This window comes from Peromyscus leucopus, chromosome 5 (genome assembly GCF_004664715.2).
Source record: "Peromyscus leucopus breed LL Stock chromosome 5, UCI_PerLeu_2.1, whole genome shotgun sequence".
NCBI classification, from domain to species: Eukaryota; Metazoa; Chordata; class Mammalia; order Rodentia; family Cricetidae; genus Peromyscus; species Peromyscus leucopus.
The window spans coordinates 42,407,129-42,414,855 of NC_051067.1; the positions used below are offsets into that span (position 1 = coordinate 42,407,129).

At 41.3% G+C, this 7,727-nt stretch overlaps 1 pseudogene; it reads left to right on the top strand.

Annotated features, from left to right (window-relative positions):
* Positions 1-508: 508 nt before the first annotated feature.
* Positions 509-3,866, top strand: LOC114685744 (annotated as a pseudogene).
* Positions 3,867-7,727: the final 3,861 nt, after the last annotated feature.

Sequence of the window (7,727 nt, forward strand, 5' to 3'; positions counted from 1 at the left end):
CTGGTCTGTGCTGCCAACAAGGGTCATGTTTGGGTCCACAGCCCTGCAGCAGAGAGGGTCTGGGTTGATGTCTGCAGCCCACATTACCACCAAAGGCCATGTGGACGCCCCTTGCCTGGGCTAACTGGCCCTGCCGCTTGCCTGTGCAGTGTGGGAGAGCTGGCCCTGAAGGCGTGAGAGCGGGAGAGCTGGCACTGCCCCTTGTTGTCTTTGGCACTCAGGTGACTTGGCACTGCCCCTCTCAGGGCGGTGCTGGAAAGCTGGCCCGGGTGGTGTGGGTGCAGGAGAGCTGATCCTGAAGGTGTGATGAAGGGAGAGCTGGTCCACCCTCCCACCTTGCCAATTGCCATAGGCGGGAGAGCTAGTTCTGCCCCTTGCCTGGGCAAAGCTGGAGAGCTAGCCCTGGTGGCACGGGAGCAGGAGAGCAATTCAGCTACCTTCCAGGCCCAGATCCAAGGCTTTGAATTGGTTCACCCCTACACCTACCCCATCTAAGAACTGCCGGAGCATGGGAAGGGGCCAGTCCTGCAGAAACAAAGCTGTAAGATCTTCATGACACAGAGCAACAACAGGATACCTGAGGAGAGTCCCCATGAGGATCCAGGTTGATGGCATAGAAGAAGCCAGAGGCCTCGGACAGACTCAGTATAATGAACATTTGCAAGCAATGCCATTTGGGCAAAAGGATATACTGGGTGACACGCTTCAAGCTTCCATATAGAGATTTTTTTTTTCATTTTCATTTTTTATTATTTTTCTTTTTTGCTTTCTTTGTATGGCAGAGGTTGCAGCGGCAGAGGACAGATATGGAAGGACCGGGAGATGAATGAGATAGGGGTACATGATGTGAAATTCACAAACGTTGTGTGATACTTTGATTGCATCCTGATGCTCCTGAAACTGCCAATAAAGTGTGTTTTGAATCAGAGAGCGGAGCTTGCTATTAGCTGAACAAAATTAACCATAGAGGTTTTTGAGGACTGAGGACAGATAGACACAGGAAGTGGTAGGGTGGGGTTGAGATAGGGTCTTGGCCCTTTTGGATCGAGGAATGAGAGAGAGAGGAGGTCATTGGTTGCTCCTCTGCCATTTCTCTGATCATTCAGATTCTTACCCCAATATCTGACTCCTGAGTTTTTAATTGATAAAGAATAATTAGAGAAATGCTTTACACAAAAAAATCAACAAAAAAGTTTTAAAAATTGAGAATAATAAACTAGGAAAGATAAGGGAAATGTTTAAACCTTTAAAATAAAATGATAAATTAGAATGAAATCAATTTCATATTAAAACAAATATGAATAAATGAACTTGAAGCATTAGAAATGAATAAATACATCTTAGTTAAATAAACCACAATATACATGATTACTTTTAAGAAACTCAAAATTGAGAAAAGTTAAAAATAATAAGATGGAAGGAAAGAAATATAAACAAGCCAACAAAACAATGAGGTTAATGAAGGTTCACTAAACAAAAAGAGGATAGGAATGGTAATCATCATCATCATCATCATCATCATCATCAAAGAAAGCTGAAATAAAGAGAAGTACCAAATGGGATAAAGAGTTGTTTTATATTTTTGGACAACTACAATAATAAAAAATTGTCTTAGCCGGGCGGTGGTGGCGCACGCCTTTAATCCCAGCACTCGGGAGGCAGAGGTAGGCGGATCTCTGTGAGTTCGAGGCCAGCCTGGGCTACCAAGTGAGTTCCAGGAAAAGGCGCAAAGCTACACAGAGAAACCCTGTCTCGAAAAACCAAAAAAAAAAAAAAAAAATTGTCTTAAGTGATGTTGAATCTATCCAAGAATCACATAATATTAAAATATTGAAGAGCCTATTAGAAACAGGAGGAGTTGATTTAAAATAAAGCATCAAATAGAATACTTTAATATGGAAAAATAAATTACAATGGATTTTAAAAATTCATGTCACTAATAACCTCATATCTCAAACTAGCTAGCTGTTGTGAATTACAATTATTAAAATCATCCATAATATATTTTCAAAAACCAATTTCTTAGGCTATAAAACAGATTTCAATAATTCCAAAAGAATCATTATATTATCCAAATTTCTCAAAAAATGGTGCATTATCAACACACCAGCTTCTAAAAACAATTATTTGCAAACTGAAAAGAATTACTAAGCAATACAATCAAGGAGGAAATTCAAAATGCAAATAAGGATGACCGAGAGTGGTATCACCAGGAGCGGAACCTCACATGTAAAGAGGAAATAGTTAAGTTACAGCAAAGCCTCTTCATAGCTCAGTCCTCCTTGCACTGGCTCACAGTCCTCTGGAATTTTGTAGCTCAGTGGCCTGAGCGTGTGTGCGCCGGTGTGGCTTCAAACAAACTCTACCCATCAAGTAGCTGAAAACTGTATCCTATCCTATCCAGCCTGGGCAGGGCTATTCCCAACAGAGCAGTCAGCCCTATGGCCAGTAAGTAGAGTTACAATGGTTATTAGCAGTCCGAGCAGCTACGATTCTTCTTATGGACAGACACAGAACACAGGCTATGATAGTCAGGCTCTTGGGACATGGTTCCACTGGAGGCTATGGCAGCAGCCAGTGTTCCCCAATCTTCTTATGACCAGCAGTCCTCCTACCCTGCCTATGGCCAACAGCCAGCTCCTAGCAGCACCTCAGGAAAGTTCCAGTTGCCGTTCTCAGAGAAGAGGCTGTGAGCAGTCTCAGAGTGGAGGCTATGGCCAACGATCTGACTATGGTGGACAGCAACAAAGCTGTGAACAGCAGCAAAGCTCCTATGACATTCCTTGGGGTTGTGGACAGCAGAACCAGGACAGCAACACCAGTAGAAGGAAGTGGCAGAGGCAACTGTAGCCAAGATTATTCCTCTGTCCATGGTGGCATTGGTAGTTCTGGTGATCAGGACCAGAGTGATTGTGGGTGGTAGCTATAGGGGAGCCCAGCAGGACAGTGGGGGCCATGGTTGGGGTGATGGAGGTAGCTACACCCGCAGCAGTGGTGGCTATGAACTCAAAGCCCGTGGAGGTGGAGAGGGCATGAATGTAAGTGACCCGGGTGGCTTCAATAAATTTGGTGGGACTCTGGATCAAGGACCACATCACAATTCCAAACAGGCAGGATAATTCAGACAGCAATACCCTCTGTGTGCAAGGCCTGGGTGAGAATGTTAAAACTGAGTCTGTGGCTGATTATTATGTCTGACAGTTTGAAATTTTTAAGACAAATAAGAAAACTGGACAGCCTATGATTAATTTGCTTTCAGACAGGGAACTGTCACGCTGAAGGGTGAGGTAACAATCACATTTGATGACCCACCTTCTGCTAACTGGGCTATCAGGTGATTTTATAGAAAAAAAAAAAACTCTCTAGGAATCCTATCAAAAGTTTCGTTTGGTACCTGCAGGGCAGACTTCAGTTGGGGTGGTGCAATGGTTGTGGAGGATGAAGGGAGGAGGACTTAGTGGCTGTGGAGGCTGTGGAGAGGGTAGCATGGTGGTGGTGGTGGTAGCCGGGGAGGATTCTCCAGTGGAGGAGGCAGAGGTGGCAGACATCAATGAGCTGGGTCTTGGAAGGGACCCAATCCTCCGTGTGAGAACATGAACTGCTCTTGGAGAAATGAGTGCAACCCAGGTAAAGCTCCTCAACTAGACGGCCAGGAAGGGGACCAGGAGGGTCTCATAGTGGGGTAACTATGGAAATAATCAATGTAGCAAAGGAGGATATGATCAGGGTGGCTACCAGGGCTAAGGTGGGGACCACGGGGCTTTGGAACGGGACAGGGTAGTGGGGACAAAGGCTTCTTTGCCTGGTCAGATGGGCTCCAGGGTGAGCACAGGCAGGGGAGCAGGGAAAGGCAATCTGGCTCCTGAGGTTCTAAAAAGCTCTTCATCCTCTACCTACTGTTTGTTGCCTTTGGTATTTTGTAATTTTCCAATTTAGGATTGCTGGTGAGAGTGTGTGTGTGTGTGTGTGTGTGTATGTGTGTGTGTGTGTGTGTGTATGACTACTGTAATTGTAACCATCTCTGGTTCCCATATTTTAAAAAAACATCATTTTAGTTAAAACCAAAAAATACTTCATAAAAATTAAAGATTCATTGTTCATGCTTTTTAACAAGAAAACGAGTAATAGAAGTTGAAATTCATAAGCCAGAAACAGAACCTTAAATTTGCAAAAGAAAGAATTTTAATTTTTGACAAGGCTAAAATAAAAAAAGGAATATAAATATATCAATATATATCACTACTAAGAAGCACCTATTACTGTGGAAAAGAAAAAGTTACATTTCCTGAAGATGACAAGAAGGAGGTCACAGGCAGAGCACAGATAATACTCTGTACTACAGACAAAGGTCCTTAGACCATATAAGACTTTTTTTGAAACAAGAAATACATCTAATAGCAAATAACCAGGAAGTTTTGGATAAATGAGTGAGTCGGAGATTGACTAAATAAACACAAATATGCAAAAAGCTAGAGGTAGAAATATGTAGAATCTGATGCAAAAGCATGAAATAAAGAAGTTTATTTTTTTAATGGATAAAAGTATAATTTACAGTGGAAATATAGCCAACACCCACTTTATATGTCAAATAATATGTCCCAGAAATTAGGTTAAACAGGACATGACAAGCAAACACTCACAATTGTGGTAGCCATGGGAAAACAGTGGCAAACCTTTCTTTGTGGGCTAGGCTCTTTAGCATTGCCATGAAAAAAACAAAACCAAAATAAAACCCACCATTATCTTTGAAAACAAATGGAATTAATAAACTGTAGCAGCTTTTCCAAACCTCATACTGCTTCCCAGAGAGACCATGAAATGCATGCAAAACTCCTTTGAGCACTCTCTGTGTCTGGGAATGATGCTTGCTTGCTGTTTAATGTTTCTTCTGGAGACAAAGAACAAACAAACAAATCAATGTGGTTCCTAAGCATTTCAAATGTCAGAGCATGTGACTTGATGGTATCCTTGGGCACTCTAGCTCCGTGTCAGGAGGAACAGTAAAAGAGAACATGACACACTCTCTCAGAGACACCCAGGAGAGCCTATCAACCCCAGAATCCTTCTGCCAAGGCAAACTCCTTGGCAATCCTCTTTGAATTCAAGGAAAACCAGAATAAGGTGAAACTGTGAGACCACATGGTAGTAGCAAGAAAACAAACAAACAACCATGAACTCTGTCTTTTTTTTCCCTTAGCAGAGGGATGAAAGCACTTTTGGTAGCTTCTAGATGTTGGTGAGCTTGTACTGATAGCACTCTGTCTTGAGGCTGTCCCACCTTCACCTTACTGCTTTTAGAAGACTCAAGGTAAAGTCTAGCTCAGAGAAACAATGCCTCACTTTTAGCAAGACTTAAAACACGATCGAAGGTTTTTAAATAGTTTTCTTCATAAACCTAAAGATCAAATAGGCAAAAACATACCAATTTAGAGGCGCTGGAACACTGTTCTGATACATAAGTAAGGATGCCGGTTTGTCATACCAAAATTTGCCCTTTGAAAATTATTTCTGAAACATTTACAAAAGTGCACCCAAGTGGGCCACAAATATAACATTAGCAAACTTAAAAGTTGAAATTCTATGAGATCCATTCTGTCTGATTCATACATTCATTCAATATTTAAGAGAAGCTCTCATTTGCCAAGTAGTATGCTAAGTACTGATAATGGAGCCAGAAAAAAAAATAAACTTTTGGGGAAAATTAAATTTAAAAGTCCTCTTTTGAGCTTGGGGAACTAAAAATTATTTCTATAAAATAAAAAGAATTAAAGAATAAATCAATTATAGCTATAAGCTACTTTGAAAGTATTAATTATAATTGTAATGCTTTCTAGTGAAAACTGTCCTTGGAGGGAAATTCATACCATTTAATACTTTCATTATTAAAGAAGCAAGGCATAAATAAGTGAATGAAGTATCTCCTTTAACTACAACTAACTGGTTAATGAAAATGCTGATCTGGAAATATATTGATAGATTTTCATACTCCCACATGAACCATCCATTGACAGACTCTAATTTTCCCACAGGAATATGTGAAAGAATCATGAGAGGAAATTCAGTGCTCGGCCTCGAGAACTTGTCAACCTTTTCTTTAGCATCCTGACAGTGGTGTTCTCTGTTACAGCCACTGTTTATCTCTGCTTCCTGAGGATGAGCTCTTGAGTGACCTGCTTCAAGCCTGAGTACCATTTATCTGAGGATCAGCAGAGTCCTTGGGAGTGGGGAGAAGAACAATTCCTAAAGAAAGGAACCCTGGGAAGTAAGAGATGTTTACTATATTAATCATTCTGGTTGGGATTTAAGAAAAAGAATACAACTATAATAACAATACAAGATAAGCCACAAGACAAGAAGGCCACATGTGATCTAGCACAGTAAGGGTGGCAGCCTTCAGCACTCCACTCTCACATCTACATAGATCTTCTAAACAAAAAAATGAGCAAAGAAATCTTAGAACTAAATTATACCTTAGATCAACTGATCGTCACACCAACAGATGGGGACTAGACGTTCTTCTCAGGGGCAAGTGAGCCTTCTGTAAAATCTATAGCATCACAGGCACCTATCAAACCTTAGGAAGAACTGAAAAATTTCCCTCCATCCTGTCAGACTGCAGTCTGTAAGAAATTGGACTCCCCTATTCGCTTTTTTTGCTGTTGTTACCATTCTGAAGTGTTTAATTTAGTAACTGCAACAATAATTCAATGGTATTTCAAACAAGGAAACCTGATAATGGTTTTCAACACCTTGGTAATGTTCTCTTTTCAATTCTGTCTCCCTCTAAGGCCGGTCCTCCCAAGGGATGGCCCTTCTCTGTCTGTGATTCTACTTCCATTTCCATCTCGGATTCCTTATCAGATATTCACCACTTACATTACTCTGCAGTATATGTTAAAAGTATTTTCTAATTAGGAAACATTGATGCGATTTTTCTTATAAAATTATAACAGATTATGGGAGGGGCATAAAAAACGATCCCATTAGAGTCTGAAAGACAATTGAAAAAAGTTCAGCATTCATTCTTTTAGTTATTTATTTAACTGTTGTGTGTTGTGTCTACTTGTGAATGTGAGAATGAGCATGTTGGGGTCAGAGGACAGCTTGTAGAGCATGCTCTCTTCTCCCAGCATGCATTTCAGGTCCTGTGGGTCCAAGTTAGGTCATCAGCACTGGGGGCAAGAGCCCTTACCTGCTGTGCCATCCTGTTGGTCTATCATCTCTCTAAAAATGTTTTGGGCATGTGTGACGTGTGTGTGTGTGTGTGTGTGTGTGTGTGTGTGTGTATACTTGAGAATGTGGGTGCTTGTGTGCTGAAGTACATGTGTGGAAGCCAGGGGACAATCTTGAGCATCACTGTTTGCCTCCACCTTGTTGGTTCGAGACAGGCTCTCTTTGTTATTTACTACTGCAGTACAGGCTACCTGACCTGAGTTTTTGAGGATCTGTCTTTCTGGCCTCCCATCCTGCTATAGGAGTACTAGGATTCCAGGTGCACACTACTACCCCCGGATTTACATGAGTTCTGAGGATTTAAGCATGGGTCCTCATGCCTGCCCAGAAAGGACTTTACCCATTGAGCTGTCTCTCCCAATGTCCTATTAATTCTTGATGTCAAAGTTTGATACATTGAAAAAAATGAGAAACAATCATCTATCTGGGTCACATGATTAAAAAGCGATACTTGATATTATATTTCACACTGAAATAATAAGGGCAACTTACCA